The 20,263-nt window shown below is 39.6% G+C and overlaps 1 non-coding gene across 1 annotated transcript; it reads right to left on the reverse strand.

Moving 5' to 3' along the window:
* Positions 1-4,467: 4,467 nt before the first annotated feature.
* On the reverse strand, positions 4,468-4,575 carry LOC130959132 (small nucleolar RNA R71). The gene has a single exon (XR_009078227.1). It is a non-coding gene; the product is annotated as a small nucleolar RNA R71 (small nucleolar RNA).
* Positions 4,576-20,263: the final 15,688 nt, after the last annotated feature.

The raw sequence follows: 20,263 nt of genomic DNA on the forward strand, positions 1-20,263 counted from the left end.
GAGGTAGCTGCTGACAACAGTGAAACCCTACACGAGCTTGCCATGGAAAGGAGTAAAAAGGGTTGGATGAAGGCATTAGGAAAGCAGAGAGACGGAAGGGAAGGCATCTTCATACACTTGTCTGAAGCTCTTACACCAATGATATACATAAGTATCACTATCCTTATTTTCTATGTTATTTTCGTTCATCACCATTATACATTTGAGTCTGCCTGACTGAGATTTACAAGGTGACCATAGCTTGCTTCATACCACCAATCTCCGTGGGATCGACCCTTACTCACGTAAGGTATTACTTGGACGACCCAGTGCACTTGCTGGTTAGTTGTGCGAAGTTGTAGTGATCACAATTTCGTGCACCAACGCTGCAGAGCTCCTCACCCCCAACAATGGAGTTTAGAGACTCATGCCGTCAAAAGTATGTAATTCAGATCTGAAAATGTCATGAGGTACAAGAAATGTCTGTAAAAGTTGTTTAAATAGTAACTAGTAACTAGGTTTACAGAAATGAATAAACTAAGATAATTGGTGCAGAAATCCACTTCTGGGGCCCACTTGGTGTGTGCTGGGCTGAGATTAAAGCTATCCATGAGTAGAGGCCTTTCTTGGCGTTAAACTCCAGTTATGACGTGTTTTGGGCGTTCAACTCCGGATCATGACGTTTTTTCTGGCGTTTAACTCCAGACAGCAGCATGAACTTGGCGTTCAACGCCAAGTTACGTCGTCTATCCTTGCGCAAAGTATGGACTATTATATATTGCTGGAAAGCCCTGGATGTCTACTTTCCAACTCCGTTGAGAGCGCGCCAATTGGACTCCTGTAGCTCCAGAAAATCCATTTCGAGTGCAGGGAGGTCAGGATCCAACAGCATCAGCAGTCCTTTTTCAGCCTAAGTCAGATTTTTGCTCAGCTCCCTCAATTTCAGCCAGAAAATACCTGAAATTACAGAAAAATACACACACTCATAGTAAAGTCCAGAAATATGATTTTTGCTTAAAAACTAATAAAATTCTATTAAAAACTAATTAAAACATACTAAAATCTACATGAAATTACCCCCAAAAAGCGTATAAAATATCCGCTCATCATCTGCAAATTGCTGAAGGAACAAGAGAAGCAGGGGCGTGAGCTACAGGAGTTGAAGCGCCAAAAGCTCTCCCTTGAAGGGTCAAATACCCCACAAGTTGAGGGAGCATCCACTTCTCAAAATCAAGGTTGTTGAGTCCTAACTCTGTGATAACCTCTATCATTAGGAGTCTATTTAAATATTTGTTTTCTATTACTATTAGTCTTATCTTATATCTATTTTTGAGTCTTGTTCTTAATTCATGATTAATAAAATTTAAGGTTCATGTCTTAAAGCTATAAATGTCCTATTAATCCATCACCTCTCTTAAATGAAAAATGCTTAATCACAAAAGAACAAGAAGTACAGGATTTCGAATTCATCTTTGAAACTAGTTGAATTAGTTTGATGTGGTGACAATACTTTTTGTTTTCTGAATGAATGCTTGAACAGTGCATATGTCTTTTGAATTTGTTGTTTTAAGAATGTTAAAATTGTTGGCTCTTGAAAGAATGATGGAAAAAGAGAAATGTTATTGAGGATCTGAAAAATCATAAAAATGATTCTTGAAGCAAGAAAAACCAGTGAATACAAAAAACGAAAAAAAATAAAAAAAATAAAGTTGTGATCCAAGGCAAAAAGGGTGTGCTTAAGAACCCTAGACACCTCTAATCGGGGTAGCAAAGCTGAGTCACAATCTAAAAAGGTTCACCCAAGTATGTGTCTGTGGCATGAATGTATCCGGTGGTAATACTGGAAGACAAAGTGCTTTGGGCCACAGCCAAGACTCATAAAGTAGCTATGTTCAAGAATCATCATACTTAACTAGGAGAATCAATAACACTATCTGAGATCTGAGTTCCTATAGATGCCAATCATTCTAAACTTCAAAGGATAAAGTGAGATGCCAAAACTATTCAGAAGCAAAAAGCTACTAGTCCCGCTCATCTATTTAGAGCTAAGTTTCTTTGATATTTTGGAGTCTATAGTATATTCTCTTCTTTTTATTCTATTTCGATTTTCAGTTGCTTGGGGACAAGCAACAATTTAAGTTTGGTGTTGTGATGAGCGGATAATTTATACGCTTTTTGGCATTGTTTTTAGTATGTTTTTAGTATGTTTTAGTTAGTTTTTATTATATTTTTATTAGTTTTTAGTTAAAATTCACTTTTCTGGACTTTACTATGAGTTTGTGTATTTTTCTGTGATTTCAGGTATTTTCTGGCTGAAATTGAGGGACCTGAGCAAAAATCTGATTCAGAGACTGAAAAGGGCTGCAGATGCTGTTGGATTCTGACCTCCCTGCACTCAAAGTGGATTTTCTGGAGCTACAAAAGCCCAATTGGTGCGCTCTCAACAGCATTGGAAAGTAGACATCCTGGGCTTTCCAGAAATCTATAATAGTTCATACTTTGCCCGAGATTTGATGGCCCAAACCGGCGTTGTAAATCAGCTTCAGAATTCCCGGCGTTTAACGCCGGAACTGGCACAAAAATTGGAGTTAAACGCCCAAACTGGCATAAAAGCTGGCGTTTAACTCCAGAAGAAGTCTCTACACATGAAAGTTTCAATGCTCAGCCCAAGCACACACCAAGTATACCCCGGAAGTGGATTTTTACGTCATTTACTCATTTCTGTATACCCTAGGTTACTAGTTCACTATTAATAGGACCTTTTGATATTGTATCTCTAACTCATGACACTTTACACGTTTCTCATTGTATCTTTTACGGCATGATTCTCTAAACCCCATGGTTGGGGGTGAGGAGATCTGCTGTGTCTTGATGGATTAATGCAATTACTACTGTTTTTCATTCAATCATGCTTGCTTCTATTCTAAGATATCACTCGTTCCTAAACCTGATGAATGTGATGATCTGTGACACTCATCATCATTCTCACCTATGAACGTGTGCCTGACAACCACCTCCATTCTACCTTAGATTGAGTAGATATCTCTTGGATCCCTTAACCGGAATCTTCGTGGTATAAGCTAGAATTGATGGCGGCATTCAAGAGAATCCGGAAAGTCTAAACCTTGTCTGTGGTATTCTTAGTAGGATTCAATGATTGAATGACTATGACGAGCTTCAAACTCCTGAAGGCTTGGCATTAGTGAGACGTAAAAGAATCACTGGATTTTATTCCAACCTAATTGAGAACCAACAGATGATTAGCCGTGCTGTGACAGAGCGCGTTGAACATTTTCACTGAGAGGATGGGAGGTAGCCATTGACAACGGTGAAACCCTACATACAGCTTGCCATGGAAGGAGTCTTGCGTGCAAAAAGAAGAAGACAGTAGGAAAGCAGAGATTCAGAAGATAGAGCATCTCCAAAACCTCAACCTGTTCTCCATTACTGCAAAACAAGTACTTATTTCATGTTCTTTTATTTTTTTTTTCAATCAACCCTGATAATTATTGATATCCTGACTAAGAGTTACAAGATAACCATAGCTTGCTTCAAGCCGACAATCTCCGTGGGATCGACCCTTACTCACGTAAGGTATTACTTGGACGACCCAATGCACTTGCTGGTTAGTTGTGCGGGATTGCAAAAGTGTGATTGCAATTTCGTGCACCACTTTCCCAACTTTAATTTTCGAAAATCATTCTTCAATTTTTCAAAATTTCTTCAAAATTTTTTAATTTATTTTCGAAAATTCTTCCCCTCTTCTCACATCCTTCTATTTATGGACTAACACTCCTCCTCAATGCACAATTCGAACTCTATCCCTCTTGATAAGTTTGAATTCTTCTACCTCCTCCTTCTATTCTTCTTTTCCTCTGACACCTCAAGGAATCTCTATCCTGTGACATAGAGGATTCCATACTTTTTTGTTCTCTTCTCTTTCATATGAGCAGGAGCAAAGACAAAAGCATTCTTGTTGAGGCTGATTCTGAACCTGAAAGGACCTTGAAGCGAAAGCTAAGAGAAGCTAAAGCACTACTCTCTGTAGAAGACCTAACAGAAATCTTCAAACAAGAAGAAGACATGGTAGCCGAAAACAACAACAATGCCAACAATGCAAGGAAGGTGCTGGGTGACTTTACTGCACCTACTCCCGACTTTTATGGGAGAAGCATCTCTATCCCTGTCATTGGAGCAAACAACTTTGAGCTTAAGCCTCAATTAGTTTCTCTAATGCAACAGAATTGCAAGTTCCATGGACTTCCATTGGAAGATCCTCATCAGTTTTTAGCTGAATTCTTGCAAATCTGTGACACTGTCAAGACCAATGGGGTTGACCCTGAGGTCTACAGACTTATGCTATTCCCTTTTGTTGTAAGAGACAGAGCTAGGATATGGTTGGACTCACAACCTAAAGAAAGCCTGAACTCTTGGGAAAAGCTAGTCAATGCCTTCTTGGCAAAGTTCTTTCCACCTCAAAAATTGAGTAAGCTTAGAGTGAAAGTCCAAACCTTCAGACAGAAGGAAGGTGAATCCCTCTATGAAGCTTGGGAAAGATACAAACAATTGATCAGAAAGTGTCCTTCTGACATGCTTTCTGAATGGAGCATCATAGGTATCTTCTATGATGGTCTGTCTGAACTGTCCAAGATGTCATTGGATAGCTCTGCTGGAGGATCTCTTCATCTGAAGAAGACGCCTACAGAAGCTCAAGAACTCATTGAAATGGTTGCAAATAACCAATTCATGTACACTTCTGAAAGGAATCCTGTGAACAATGGGACGAATAAGAAGAAAGGAGTTCTTGAGATTGATACTCTGAATGCCATATTGGCTCAGAATAAAATATTGACTCAGCAAGTCAATATGATTTCTCAAAGTCTGTCTAGAATGCAAGCTGCACCAGGGAGTACTAAGGATGCTTCATCTGAAGAAGAAGCTTATGATCTTGAAAACCCATCAATGGAAGAGGTGAATTACAAGGGAGAACCCTATGGAAACACCTATAATCCTTCATGGAGAAATCATCCAAATCTCTCATGGAAGGATCAACAGAGACCTCAACAAGGTTTCAACAACAATAATGGTGGAAGAAACAGGTTTAGCAATGGCAAGCCTTTTCCATCATCTTCTCAGCAACAGACAGAGAATTCTAAGCAGAGCCACTCTAACTTAGCAACCATGGTCTCTGATCTAATCAAAACCACTCAAAGTTTCATGACTGAAACAAGGTCCTCCATTAGAAACTTGGAGGCATAAGTGGGTCAGCTGAGTAAGAAAGTTACTGAACTCCCTCCTAGTACTCTTCCAAGCAATACAGAAGAGAATCCAAAAGGAGAGTGTAAGGCCATCAACATGGCCGAATTTGGAGAGGAGGAAGAGGCAGTGATCGCCACTGAGGAAGACCTCAATGGACGTCCAATGGCCTCCAATGAGTTCCCTAATGAGGAACCGTGGGAATCTGAGGCTCACACTAAGACCATAGAGATTCCATTGGATTTACTTCTGCCATTCATGAGCTCTGATGAGTATTCTTCCTCTGAAGAGGACGAAGATGTCACTGAAGAGCAAGTTGCTAAGTACCTTGGAGCAATCATGAAGCTAAATGACAAGTTATTTGGTAATGAGACTTGGGAGGATGAACCCCCTTTGCCCACCAAAGAACTGGATGACTTGACTAGGCAGAGATTACCTCAAAAGAGACAGGACCCTGGGAAGTTCTCAATACCTTGTACATTAGGCACCATGACCTTCGAGAAGGCTCTGTGTGACCTAGGGTCAAGCATAAACCTCATGCCTCTCTCTGTAATAGAGAAGCTAGGGATCTTTGAGGTACAAGCTGCAAGAATCTCACTAGAGATGGCAGACAATTCAAGAAAACAAGCTTATGGACTTGTAGAGGATGTTCTAGTAAAGATTGAAGACCATTACATCCCTGCTGATTTCATAGTCCTAGAGACTGGGAAGTGCATGGATGAATCCATCATCCTTGGCAGACCCTTCCTAGCCACAGCAAAGGCTGTGATTGATGTTGACAGAGAAGAATTGATCATTCAAGTGAATGAAGAATCCTTTGTGTTTAAGGCTCAAGGATATCCCTCTGTAACCATGGAGAGGAAGCATGAAGAGCTTCTCTCAAAACAGAGTCAAATAGAGCCCCCACAGTCAAACTCTAAGTTTGGTGTTGGGAGGTTCCAACATTGCTTTGAACATCTGTGAGGCTCCATGAGAGCCCACTGTCAAGCTACTGACATTAAAGAAGCGCTTGTTGGGAGGCAACCCAATGTTATATTTATCTATTTTCCTTTGTTATTTTATGTTATCTGTAGGTTGATGATCATGTGAAGTCACAAAATCAATTGAAAAAGTAAAAACAGAATGAAAAACAGAAAGAAAAATAGCACACCCTGGAGGAAAACTTGCTGGCGTTTAAACGCCAGTGAAGACAACATAATGAGCGTTTAACGCCTAGTTTGGCACCATTCTAGGCGTTTAACGCCAGAAAGGGGCACCAGACTGGCGTTTAACGCGAGGAATGGGCAAGCAGCTGGCGTTAAATGCTAGAAAAGGGTAGCAGCCCGGCGTTTAATGCCAGGATTGGCAGAAAGGGCATTTGGCACGCCATTTGGTGCAGGGATGAGCTATCCTTGACACCTCAGGATCTGTGGACCCCACAGGATCCCCACCTACCCCACCACTCTCTCTCTTCTTCACCCATTCACCAATCACCTCAATACCTCTTCCCCAAAAACCCTCACCTTTCAAATCCCACCATTCTTTTCACCACTCACATCCATCCTTCATAAAACCCCACCTACCTCACCATTCAAATTCAAACCACTTTCCCTCCCAAACCCACCCATAATGGCCAAACCATACCCCCCTCTCCATCCCTATATAAACCCATCTTCGCTCCTTCATTTTCACACAACCTAAACACTACTTCTCCCCCTTGGCCGAAACACAAAGCCCCCTTCCATCTCCTCTATTATTTCTTCTTCTACTCTCTTCTTTCTTGTTTTGCTCGAGGACGAGCAAATCTTCTAAGTTTAGTGTGGTAAAAGTGTTGCTTTTTGTTTTTCCATAACCATTTATGGCACCTAAGGCCGGAGAAACCTCTAGAAAGAGGAAAAGGAAGGCAAAAGCTTCCACCTCCGAGTCATGGGAGATGGAGAGATTCATCTCAAGGGTGCATCAAGACCACTTCTATGAAATTGTGACCATGAAGAAGGTGATCCCCGAGGTCCCTTTCAAACTCAAAAAGAGTGAATATCCGGAGATCCAACATGAGATCCGAAGAAGAGGTTGGGAAGTTCTTACCAACCCCATTCAACAAGTCGGAATCTTAATGGTTCAAGAGTTCTATGCCAATGCATGGATCACCAAGAACCATGATCAAAGTGTGAACCCGGACCCAAAGAATTGGCTTACAATGGTTCGGGGGAAATGCTTAGATTTTAGTCCGAAAAATGTAAGGTTGACATTCAACTTGCCCATGATGCAAGGAGATGAATAGGGGGGTTAACTTTGATCAAAGGTTGGACCAAGTCCTCATAGACATTTGTGAAGAGGGCGCTCAATGGAAGAGAGATTCAAGAGGGAAGCTGGTTCAACTGAGAAGGCATGACCTCAAGCCCGTGGCTAGGGGATGGTTGGAGTTTATCCAACGCTCAATCATTCCCACTAGCAACCGGTCCGAAGTCACTATAGACCGAGCTATCATGATTCAAGCATCATGATTGGAGAGGAAGTAGAAGTTCATGAGGTTATATCCCAAGAACTTTATAAGGTGGCGAACAAGTCCTCTACCTTGGCAAGGTTAGCCTTCCCTAATCTCATTTGTCACCTCTGTAATTCAGTTGGAATTAACATAGAGGGAGACATCCTCGTTGATGAGGACAAGCCTATCACTAAGAAGAGGATGGAGCAAACAAGAGATCCCACTCATGGACATGAGGAGATTCCTCATCATGAAACCCCTGAGATGCCTCAAGGGATGCACTTTCCTCCACAAAACTATTGGGAGCAAATCAACACCTCCCTAGGAGAATTGAGTTCCAACATAGGACAACTAAGGGTGGAGCACCAAGAACATTCCATCCTCCTCCATGAAATTAAAGAAGATCAAAGAATCATGAGAGAGGAGCAACAAAGGCAAGGAAGAGACATTGAGTAGCTCAAGCACTCCATAAGATCTTCAAGAGGAAGAACAAGCCGCCATCACTAAGGTGGACCCGTTCTTTAATCTCATTGTTCTCTATTTTTCTGTTTTTCGAAAATTATGCTTTATGTTTTATTTATGTTTATGCCTTATGATCATTAGTGTCTTAGTGTCTATGCCTTAAAGTTATGAATGTCCTATAAATCCATCACCTTTCTTAAATGAAAAATGTTCTTAATTGAAAAAGAGAAGAATTGCATGAATTTTGAATTTTATAACAGATTAATTATTTTGATGTGGTGGCAATACTTTTGATTTCTGAATGTATGCTTGAACAGTGCATATGTCTTTTGAATTTGTTGTTCATGAATGTTAAAATTATTGGCTCTTGAAAGAATGATGAAAAAGGAGACATGTTACTGAGGATCTGAAAAATCATAAAAATGATTCTTGAAGCAAGAAAAAGCAGTGAATTAAAAAAAAAGAGAAAGAAAGAGCAAGCAGAAAAAGCCAATAGCCCTTTAAACCAAAAGGCAAGGGTAATAAAAAGGATCCAAGGCTTTGAGCATCAATGGATAGGAGGGCCTACAGGAATAACATCCTGGCCTAAGCAGCTAACCCAAGCTGTCCCTAACCATGTGCTTGTGGCGTGAAGGTGTCAAGTGAAAACTTGAGACTGAGTGGTTAAAGTCGTGATCCAAAGCAAAAAGAGTGTGCTTAAGAACCCTGGACACCTCTAATTGGGGACTCTAGCAAAGCTGAGTCACAATCTGAAAAGATTCACCCAGTTATGTGTCTGTGGCATGGATGTATCCGGTGGTAATACTGGAAAACAGAGTGCTTTGGGCCACGGCCAAGACTCATAAAGTAGTTGTGTTCAAGAATCATCATACTTAACTAGGAGAATCAATAACACTATCCGGATTCTGAGTTCCTATAGAAGCCAATCATTCTGAATTTCAAAGAATAAAGTGAGATGCCAAAACTGCTCAGAGGCAAAAAGCTAAAAGCCCCGCTCATCTAATTAATACTGATCTTCATAGATGTTTTTGGAATTCATTGTATATTCTCTTCTTTTTATCCTAATGATTTTCAGTTGCTTGGGGACAAGCAACAATTTAAGTTTGGTGTTGTGATGAGCGGATAATTTATATGCTTTTTGGCATTGTTTTTAGTATGTTTTTAGTATGTTTTAGTTAGTTTTTATTATATTTTTATTAGTTTTTATTTAAAATTCACTTTTCTGGACTTTACTATGAGTTTGTGTGTCTTTCTGTGATTTCAGGTATTTTCTGGCTGAAATTGAAGGACCTGAGCAAAAATCTGATTCAGAGGCTGAAAAAGGACTGCAGATGCTGTTGGATTTTGACCTCCCTGCATTCGAAGTAGATTTTCTGGAGCTACAGAAGCCCAATTGGCGCGCTCTCAATTGCGTTAGAAAGTAGACATCCTGGGATTTCCAGAAATATATAATAGTCCATACTTTGCCCGAGATTTGATGGCCCAAACTGGCGTTCCAAATCAGCTCAAGAATTCCCGGCGTTTAACGCTGGAACTGGCACAGAAGTGGGAGTTAAACGCCCAAACTGGCACAAAAGCAGGCGTTTAACTCCAAGAAAAGTCTCTACACATGGAAGCTTCAATGCTCAGCCCAAGCACCCACCAAGTGGGCCCGGAAGTGTATTTTTACGTCATTTACTCATTTTTGTAAACCTTAAGCTACTAGTTCTCTATAAATAGGACCTTTTGCTACTGTATTTTCATCTTGGTTCTACTGGTTCCCTCTCTGGGGCCTGACGATTGGATTTTTGACGGTTTAGAATTTCACAAATGAAATCTCGTTGAAGTATAGTCTCTAAACCAACAATAATCCTTTCATGCAAAAATTTGTTTGTCACAAGTACAAACCCCTAAAATCTATAAACCGAAGTATTTAAACCTCGGGTCGTTCTCCCTAGGATTTACAATAAAGTGTCTTGTTATTGGTTGTGAGTTATTTTGGGATTTTTGAGATTATAGACAAGAATTATAAAATGGCAAAGGAAATAAACTAACAACTAACAAAGCTCTTGGCAAGGTATGAGAACTAAAAGTCCTATCCTAGTTATCCTTCTCAATTGTGATAAGAATTGTGTATTGCTCCCACTTAGTTAACCTCTAACCATGGAGGAAAGTCAAGTGGATGAATCAATTTGATTCCTCAAGTCCTAATCAACTCCTAAAGGAAAGACTAGCTTTAGAGGCATTCAAATCAATTAGCAACTTCTAATTATCAATCAACAAAGGAATTAGATAACTCAAGAGTCACTAATTACTCTACCTAGGCCAAGAGGAACAAAACCTACACTAAAATCCAACCAAGCATTTCATCAAACACTTGGAAGGCACAAAAGAAAAGCAAAGAAAATTGACAACAAGAAGAGAATCTAACAACAATTATTGAAAGAAATTAACAACAACAATCAAAAGAAACACAATTATTATGAATTACGTTGAATTGAATTGAAAGAAAGTAGAAGGAACAATACTAGATCTACAACAAAATATAAGAACAACATAAAAGAGATTACACCAAAAGAATAGGAGAATAATGAATGTAACTACAAGGAATTGAGAAATAGAAGTAGAAGAAAGTAAAGATTAAAACCTAGATCTAAGAACTAAACCTAATCCTAATCCTAATCCTAGAGAGAAGTGAGAGCTTCTCTCTCTAGAAACTACTTCTAACTACTAAACTAAGCTAATGGTAACTAACATGTAAAGTATGAGAGTATGTTGATTCCCCTTCAATCCTTGGCTTAAATAGCATCAGAAATGAGTTGGATTGGGTCCACAAGGCTTCTAAAATCGCTGGCCACATGTTGCTTTAAGTGAACTAGGTGGCAGCAACGGCGCGTGCGCGCCACCATACGTGTAGCAAATATGGCAAATCTTATATCGTTTCGAAGCCCCGGATGTTAGCTTTCTAACCCAACTAGAACCGCATCATTTGGACCTATGTAGCTCAAGTTATGGTCGTTTAAGTGCGAAGAGGTCGGCTTGACAGCTTTCCGGTTCTTTCATTTCTTCATGAGTTCTCCAACTTTTCATGCTTCTTTCTTCATTCCCTTGATCCAATCTTTGCCTTCTAAATCTGAAATCACTTAGCAAACATATCAAGGCATCTAATGGAATCAAGGAGAATTAAATTTAGCTATTTTAGGTCCTAAAAAGCATGTTTTCACTCTTAAGCACAATTAAAGGAGAATATACAAAACCATGCTATTTCATTGAGTAAATGTGGGTAAAAAGTGATAAAATCCCCTAAATTCAATACAAGATAAACCGTCAAATTGGGGTTTGTCAACCTCTCCACACTTAAACCAAGCATGTCCTCATGCTTAAGCCAAGAGAAAGCAAAGGGCATCAACATTTATTCAATGTAACCTATCTATATGCATCCTATCTACATGAATGCAACTAGATGCAAAATGGTTGTACCTACTTGGTTAAAAATAAATCAATCCTCCAAGTCATTCATGCACAAGTAGGGTCAAGATCATATAACCATTCATGGATCCTACCAATTCAAATATAAAAATTGAAGTTCAAATAGACTTGCAAGAAGAACGCTCGTGAAAGCCGGGAATCAAGGAATTGAGCATCGAACCCTCACCGGAAGTGTTTGCACTCTAGTCACTCGGTGTTTGGGGTTGATTCACTCAATTCTCCCCTAATCATGCTTCCCAAGATTTGTTTTTCATCTAACAATAAACAATTATTCAATGCACGCATACAATTATCATGAGGTCTTTTCCTTAGGTTGTAATGGGGCTAGGGTTAAGGTAGGGTCATATTTGGCTAGTGGACTTAGGATTTGAATCTTTGATTAACTGAAACTTTCCCACCTAACCTATATAATGACCTATGCAATTAAGTACTAATCTAACTACCCATTCCTCACTTTTTCACATACTCATGCATTTTCTTTTCATTTCACAACACTTATGCATTGATTCTTATTGAGCTTCACTTTGGGGCATTTTGTCCCCTTTTTATTTCTTTCTTTTTCTATATTTTTTTTCTTCTTTTTTTTCTTTTCTTTTCTATATTATTTTTCTCATTTTCTTTTCTTTATTTGTTTTTTTTCTTTCTTCCTTTCATATACAAGAACGTCAATGCATAAGGTCTATACATTTAATCAATACATGAGCATGTACCCAATTCCCAATATTTACAACAAAAATGCAAAACTACCCTTTTATTCACCCAATGTCCCAAGAGTTCCCACACTTGAATGGTACTCACACACACTAGCCTAAGCTAATCAAAGATCCAAATTAAGGACATTTATTGTTTTTCGCTTTAAGCTTGTAATGTGCTAAATTAAGAACAAAGTGGGTTAAGCGTAGGCTCAAAGTTGGCTAACAAAGGAAGATAAAAGGTAAGGCCATTTGGGTAAGTGAGCTAATGAAATGATGGCCTCAATCATATAAATGCATGTATACACAAAATAATGGACATAAAGAATCAAACAAATCAAAGATTGCATTCATAGAAAGAGAATAATGAACACAAGAAGGAAAATAAGTGGTTATAGGATGTAACCACACCATTAGGCTCAAATCTCACTTGCTTGTGTGTTCTTAGCTCAAAAACCATGTTCCAAAATACATTCTTTCAAGCAAGTTCAACAAAAATTTTTCAAATTGGTAGGTTGCCCTAAAACGGTTTCTTGGGAAAGAAATCATCACTCTAACCAAGTAGTCCTAATAAAAAAAAAGTGGTAAAATATGTACAAATTCTAACCAACATGCAACCTATCATGCAATGCAATAACTAATCTAACAAAGAAAACTAAGAATTGGTGTTGAAAAGGAAATTGTTACCCATGGAGATCGGTCGAACGACCTCCCCACACTTGAAGATTGCACCGTCCTCGGTGCATGCAAAGAAGAGCAAGGTGGACGGGTTGTTACAATTGATGAGCTCCTTCAAAAGGTGGTGCGGATGACTTGTTTGTTGCCCCATTTAAAAGCTTTTCCTTTCCCTCTTCTTGGTGGCCACCCTAAAAGGAAAGAAAAAGAAAGAAAGTGGAGCCTATAACAAAGATATCAAACAATTAGAACATAGGCGGGGGCTAATGCCAAGTAGGTTTATGGTTCTCTACTACATGGTAGCTACAACATGTAGAGGAGGAGACAATAAGAGAAAGTGGCATATCAATATGAAACAAGTCAAGAAGCACCAAAGTAATGCAATGAATCCTCAACAATTGAGTAGGAAGATGCAACACCATTATTAAAATGACTAAAAAAACGAAAACATGCTACAAAAACTAAATGAAAATGGGAAGAGTAGAAGTATGCGAATGTGATAAGCAAAAGAAAATGGAAGATGAGAAAAAAAACTCTTTTTTTTTTTACCGACGCGTGCGCGTCATGCGTGCTTACGCGACGATGTGCATATTGGTTGAAGGACGCGTACGCGCCAGGTGCGCGCACGCGTACGTCGAGTTAGGCCGGAGGCATAGTGTCGGCCCAAGTCTGGCACAACTCTCGGGTAAAAGTACCGAGAGTGCAGATTGTGCAATCGACGCGCGCACGCACACTGTGCGTGCGCGTGCATTGCCAATTTAAGATCATGTGCGCGTACGCGCTGGGTGCGCACACGCGTGCATAGACATGTGCCCTAGGCCCAATGTACGCACAGTGTAGGCCTAACTCTCGGGTTTTTTTGGCTGGAGGTGAAATTTTGCATCCACGCGTACGCGTACAGTGCGCGTCCGCGTGGGTGGTCGAAAAATGCTCAGGTGCGCGTACGCGTTAGGTGCGCGCACGCGTGGATGGTGTTCTGTTTTTTTCAAAAAATATTTTTCTAAGTTCTTACACCAATCCAAGCCTTTCAATCCTCCAAACAGCTACCAAAACACCCTAAAACCTTATTTATCATATTATACTTCTAACTAAACTTAACAAACCAATAAAAACATGAAGTTAAACTAATTCTACCAATATGTACAAAGAAAGAAAATGAAAAGATGTTACCATGGTGGGGTGTCTCCCACCTAGCACTTTTGTTTATTATCCTTAAGTTGGACTTATGGGGAGCTCCTCTCAAGGGGGCTTGTGCTTGTACTCATCTTGGAACTTCCACCAATGCTTGAATCTCCAATAAGATTCATTCTTCAATTTCAATATCTTCAAGCTTTGATGGAGTTCTCCACAAACCATGAGCTCCCAAATTTGATTTTCATTGTGCGATCCGGGATCCCACACTTTGTTTTGACACCCGTCCTTAAATTGATCGTTATTATTCCATCCGGGTGGTATGGCCTTAGAATTCTCAAAGAAGCTTCCAAACAACTTCCTAGACCCATGCCATTTGGTTTCACACCAACCATTGCTCTTGAATTTTGAGCTTACAACCGTCATGAGCTTAGAATGATGTTTCCAACCACTACACAACTCTTTCCTACTCTTAACTCCACAAAGAGCTCTAAGTTGACCATCATTTTCAATTAAACCATATTCAAGTGAGAAAGTAAAGCTTAGGGATAAGAATTTTACCCACTTGAATGTTGTGTTGGATGGTAACTTGGGAAGGGAGACCTCCCCACACTTAGACAATGCAAGGTCTACTTCCTTGTGCTCTTCTTTAGTTGTTTCCACCTCTTCACAAGCTTCTTCAATTTCAACATTTTCCCCTTTTTCACTTGGCTTGGTGTTGTCTTCAAGAACTTCATCTTGCCCAATGGAAGGTGATTCAATTTTGGATAGGAATTCATTGATGAATGAATCCATCTCTTGATCAACCTCTTCATATTCTTCAATTTCAATATACACCATGCCAACTTTTTCCTCTTGGTAGCTCTCTTTTGATTCACTCTCTTCTTCATTGTTCACCAAGGGTATAGGAGGTTGTGCACACTCTTCTATAATTTCAACTCCATGTCCAATGGGAGAGGATTCTATTGTAGAGAGAAATTCATCCATGATTGAATCCATCTCTTGATAAGCCTCTTCCAAGTCTCCAACGATGATATGCCTTGGAGGTTGCGCACCCTCCTCAACATCAATATCAAGCTTCTTGGAAGAATTCTCCATGATGCTACATTCCCATGGACTTTCAACATCTCCTAAATTTTCAACCACTTCTTCTCTTTCTTCAATGATCATATGCTTCTCCAATTGTTCCAACACAAAATTCGACTCCTCCTTCTCCACCGGATTTTCTAATTTCTCCTTCATGCTTTGCTCTTCTTTTGACTTTCCACATGTGGTCACGGAAGTACCTTGAGTGTTCAAGCATTGGTAGGCTAAGGTAGACACTACCTTGGTCAAGTTGGTCACAAACTCAAGTGTATCCCGCTTCATGGCTTCTTGTCCTTGAAGTAACAAAGTGAGAGAATCGTCTATTGGGGCTTGTGGTGGGTAGGAAGGTTCATCATTTTGGAGAGAGGGTTCATAATAGGAAGGTGGTTCTTCTTGGTAAGGTTGTGGAGATTGTGTGTATTGAGGTGGTTCTTGGGAGTAATCTTGATAGGGTTGTGGTGGTTCTAAGGGTTTTTGCTCATAATGGTCATAAAAATATGGTATGGATGATTGGTTATATGATGGATATGGATCATAGGAAGGTGCTTGGTAATGAAAGGCTTGTGAGAATGGTTGAGGTTCATGTTGAGGATAGGATTCATAGGCATATGATGGTGGTTGTTGAGTGTCACAAAAAGAATCATCATAGCCGTTAAATTGACATGCATTAGGATGGGAATTATACCTATAAGTATCCGGAGGTTGTTGCCAATAGGAGTGATCAATTCCTTGAGGCTCCTCCCATCTTTGATGGTTCCATCCTTGGTACATGTTAGCATTGAAGTTCACATTCCCTACAACACAATTAGAGCCAAACTCATAGCCAAAGTGAGAATTCATTATGGAAAAATAAAATAAAACTAACAAAATCTAATAAACAAGCAAAAGACAAACTATTTACACTATTCACATATGTACAATAACCAATAACATAACACCATTGCAAATCCCCGGCAACGGCGCCATTTTGACGATTGGATTTTTGACGGTTTAGAATTTCACAAATGAAATCTCGTTGAAGTATAGTCTCTAAACCAACAATAATCCTTTCATGCAAAAATTTGTTTGTCACAAGTACAAACCCCTAAAATCTATAAACTGAAGTATTTAAACCTCGGGTCGTTCTCCCTAGGATTTACAATAAAGTGTCTTGTTATTGGTTGTGAGTTATTTTGGGGTTTTTGAGATTATAGACAAGAATTATAAAATGGCAAAGGAAATAAACTAACAACTAATGATGTGTGGAAAACGATCCAACACAAAACTCACCGGCAAGTGTACCGGGTCGCATCAAGTAATAATAACTCACATGAGTGAGGTCGATCCCACAGGGATTGAAGGATTGAGCAATTTTAGTTTAGTGGTTGGTTTAGTCAAGCGAATCAAGTATTGGTTGAGAGATTTGTGTTTAACAGGAAGTAAATGACAGTAAATGAAAAGGGGGGAGGGCAAATTGCAGTAAATTAAAGAACAGGAAGGTAAAATGGACTGAATCTTAAAGAACAAGAAAGTAAATGACTGAAACTTAAAGTGCAAGAAATGTAAATTACAGTAACTTAAACGGCAAGAAAGATAAATGGCTTGAATATAAAAGGGGTTTGAGGACTGGGATTGCAGAATCTAAACAGAGAGAAAGTAAATTGCAACAATTAAGAGAGCAAAAATTTAATCAGAAGCAGTAAGCATTCAAACAGGAAGGAAATAAAGTGCAGAAGAGGTTCACAGAAGAACCAAAAGTAAAATTGGGTCTCAGGTCTCAAGAGACTAGGTAGCAGAGCCTAGATCTCTATTTGCCTTCCTAGATCCAAGTTGACAAAGCAATTGACAAGAATTAGAAGAAGAAGCAGTAGAGAAAATGAAATTCAACTTGATTATGCAGAAACGAAATTGAAGAGATTTTGAATGGAGGTTGAGACAGAATTTCCTCAACTCTTCACACCCAAAACTCAAAACAAGGAAATTAAAAAGACCCAAGTAAGAACGAGGAAGAAGAGAGATCAATTCTCCTCCCTAATTCTCTAAAATCTTGGTGGAGTCACCAAGAGAAGTTACCGAATTCCAAGCTCAAAAGAAAGTGCCAAGGTAAAAATCAAAAGTGAAAATAAGGATCAGTGAAAAAAAGTCCGTCCTAATTACATCAAACTAACTTCTATTTATACACTTTCTATTCTTGGATTTTGGGATTTGGATGGGCTTTTGATTTGGTGAAATTGGGTTGAAAGAGGCCTTGGTTAATTGCTCTTGAAGTTTCAAGAGAAACCCAAGTGAACCATGTGAACCGGATTTGAATTTTTGCCAAGTTGGATTCAAAGTTTGAGTTGAAGTTTGGGGTCAAACTTTGAGGCCAACTTTTTATATCAGCAAGCCCATTTTTCTGGTGCCAAAGTTGGTGCCAACGTTGGGGGGCAAACTTCAGCGCAAACTTTGGCCTTTCCTTAAACATAATTGGCGCCAAAGTTGGCCTCCAAGTTTGGGGGCAAACTTGAGCGCAAACTTTGGTTACCCTGGGTGAGAAATTGACATGCCAACGTTAGAAGCGCAAACTTTGGCTATCCAGGGAGGAATCAACATGCCAACGTTAGCCTCCAAGTTTGGGGGCTAACGTTGGCGCAAACTTTGAGTGCTCAGGGAAGAATTTCAACTTCTCAAGTTAGCCTTCAAGTTTGGGGGCAAACTTTGAGGCTAACTTTGCACCAAAAGTTTGTGCCAAAGTTTGGGGGCTAACTTCAACTCCAACTTTATGTTTCTTGGTTCAATTTCACTTGTTTCATTGCTCCCTCTTTGCTTCTAGCCGTTCCTTCTTTCTTCCACTTTTCTCCAAGCTTTCTTCACCTATCATTAATCAACCAAACACATCAAAGCTATGCCCAAAATCATAAGATATTCAATTTATCATAATATGCAACAATTATAGCTTAAAACCTCATGAATTTGCATTAATTCACATATGGTTGATTGATTTAGAGAAGTTATGCATTTTCACTCCAAATCACTTACTTAGGATACAAGAAAGTGCATAAATGCTATCGAAACAAGTGAAATTAGCTTGAAAAATGGGTATATGATGACTTGTCATCACAACACCAAACTTAAATCTTGCTTGTCCCCAAGCAAGCATCAAAACTAAGAGTACATGAAATGAATTAATAAGAGGATATTATCCTTATTATGCAGATAGCAGAACTTGATCCATGGGGTATTTATGCAGACAATGACAACTCAAGTTATTGTTCCTGTTACATAATACATATCTTTCTTCAAAAGCTTGCTAAACTTGCTGTTATAAGACTCACTTTTTGACTTACTCCCTTGCTAACTCTTCTTGGCTTATAATGCTTTAACAAGCTTATTATTCTTTTAGAGGTTGGGTGTCAAATGCTGCAGCATAGTGGTGCACGAAATTGCAATCACACTTTTGCAACTCCGCACAACTAACCAGCAAGTGCACTGGGTCGTCCAAGTAATACCTTGCGTGAGCAAGGGTCGATCCCACGGAGATTGTCGGCTTGAAGCAAGCTATGGTTATCTTGTAAATCTTAGTCAGGATATCAGAAATTATCAGAATTGAGTGTAAAAAGCAAAAGAACATGTAATGGTTACTTGTATTGCAATAATGGAGAATAGGTTGAGGTTTGGAGATGCTCCATCTTCTGAATTTCTGCTTTCCTACTGTCTTCTTCATCAAACACGCAAGTCTCCTTCCATGGCAAGCTCGTGTAGGGTTTCACCGTTGTCAATGGCTACCTCCCATCCTCGCAGTGAAAGCTAATGCACGCACGCTGTCACAGTACTGCCAATCACCGATTTGGTTCCCTCCCCTACCGGAATAGAATCCCTCTTTTGCGTCTGTCACTAACGCCCAGTAGGTTACAGGTTTGAAGCACGTCACAGTCATTCAATCATTGAATCCTACTCAGAATACCACAGACAAGGTTTAGACCTTCCAGATTCTCTTGAATGCTGCCATCAGGTCCTGCCTATACCACGAAGATTCCGATTAAAGAACCCAAGAGATAACTACTCAATCTAAGATAGAACAGAGGTGGTTGTCAGGCACGTGTTCATAGTTGAGAATGATGATGATTGTCACGGATCATCACATTCATCCGGATTAAGAACAAGTGTTATCTTAGAATGGAAGCAAGCATGATTGAATGAGAAACAGTAGTAATTGCATTAATCCATCAAGACACAGCAGAGCTCCTCACCCCCAACCATGGGGTTTAGAGGCTCATACTGTGGAAAGAAATGTGTACAAAATGTTATGAGGTCATAAGGTACGGATACAATGTCAAAAGATCCTATAAGTAGTAAAAGCTAGTATCCTAAGGTTTACAGAAATAAGTAAATGACAGAAAAATCCACTTCCGGGCCCACTTGGTGTGTGCTTGGGCTGAGCAATGAAGGAATTTCGTGTAGAGACCTTTTCTGGAGTTAAACGCCAGCTTTCATGCCAGTTTGGGCGTTTAACTCCAAATTTTATGCCAGTTCCGGCGTTTAACGCTGGAATTTCTGTAGGTGACTTTGAGCGCCGGTTTGGGCCATCAAATCTTGGGCAAAGTATGGACTATTATATATTGCTGGAAAGCCCAGGATGTCTACTTTCCAATGCCGTTGAGAGCGCGCCAATTGGGCTTCGGTAGCTCCAGAAAATCCACTTTGAGTGCAGGGAGGTCAGAATCCAACAGCATCTGTAGTCCTTTTCAGTCTCTGGATCAGATTTTTGCTCAGGACCCTCAATTTCAGTCAGAAAATACCTGAAATCACAGAAAAACACACAAACTCATAGTAAAGTCCAGAAAAGTGAATTTTAATTAAAAACTAATAAAAATATACTAAAAACAATGCCAAAAAGCATACAAATTATCCGCTCATCACAACACCAAACTTAAATTGTTGCTTGTCCCCAAGCAACTGAAAATCAAAATAGGATAAAAAGAAGAGAACATACTATAGATTCCAAAATATCAAAGAAACATAGCTCCAATTAGATGAGCGGGACTAGTGGCTTTTTGCCTCCGAACAGTTTTGGCATCTCACTCTATCCTTT

The sequence above is a fragment of the Arachis stenosperma genome, chromosome 10 (assembly GCF_014773155.1).
Source record: "Arachis stenosperma cultivar V10309 chromosome 10, arast.V10309.gnm1.PFL2, whole genome shotgun sequence".
Classification (NCBI taxonomy): Eukaryota; Viridiplantae; Streptophyta; class Magnoliopsida; order Fabales; family Fabaceae; genus Arachis; species Arachis stenosperma.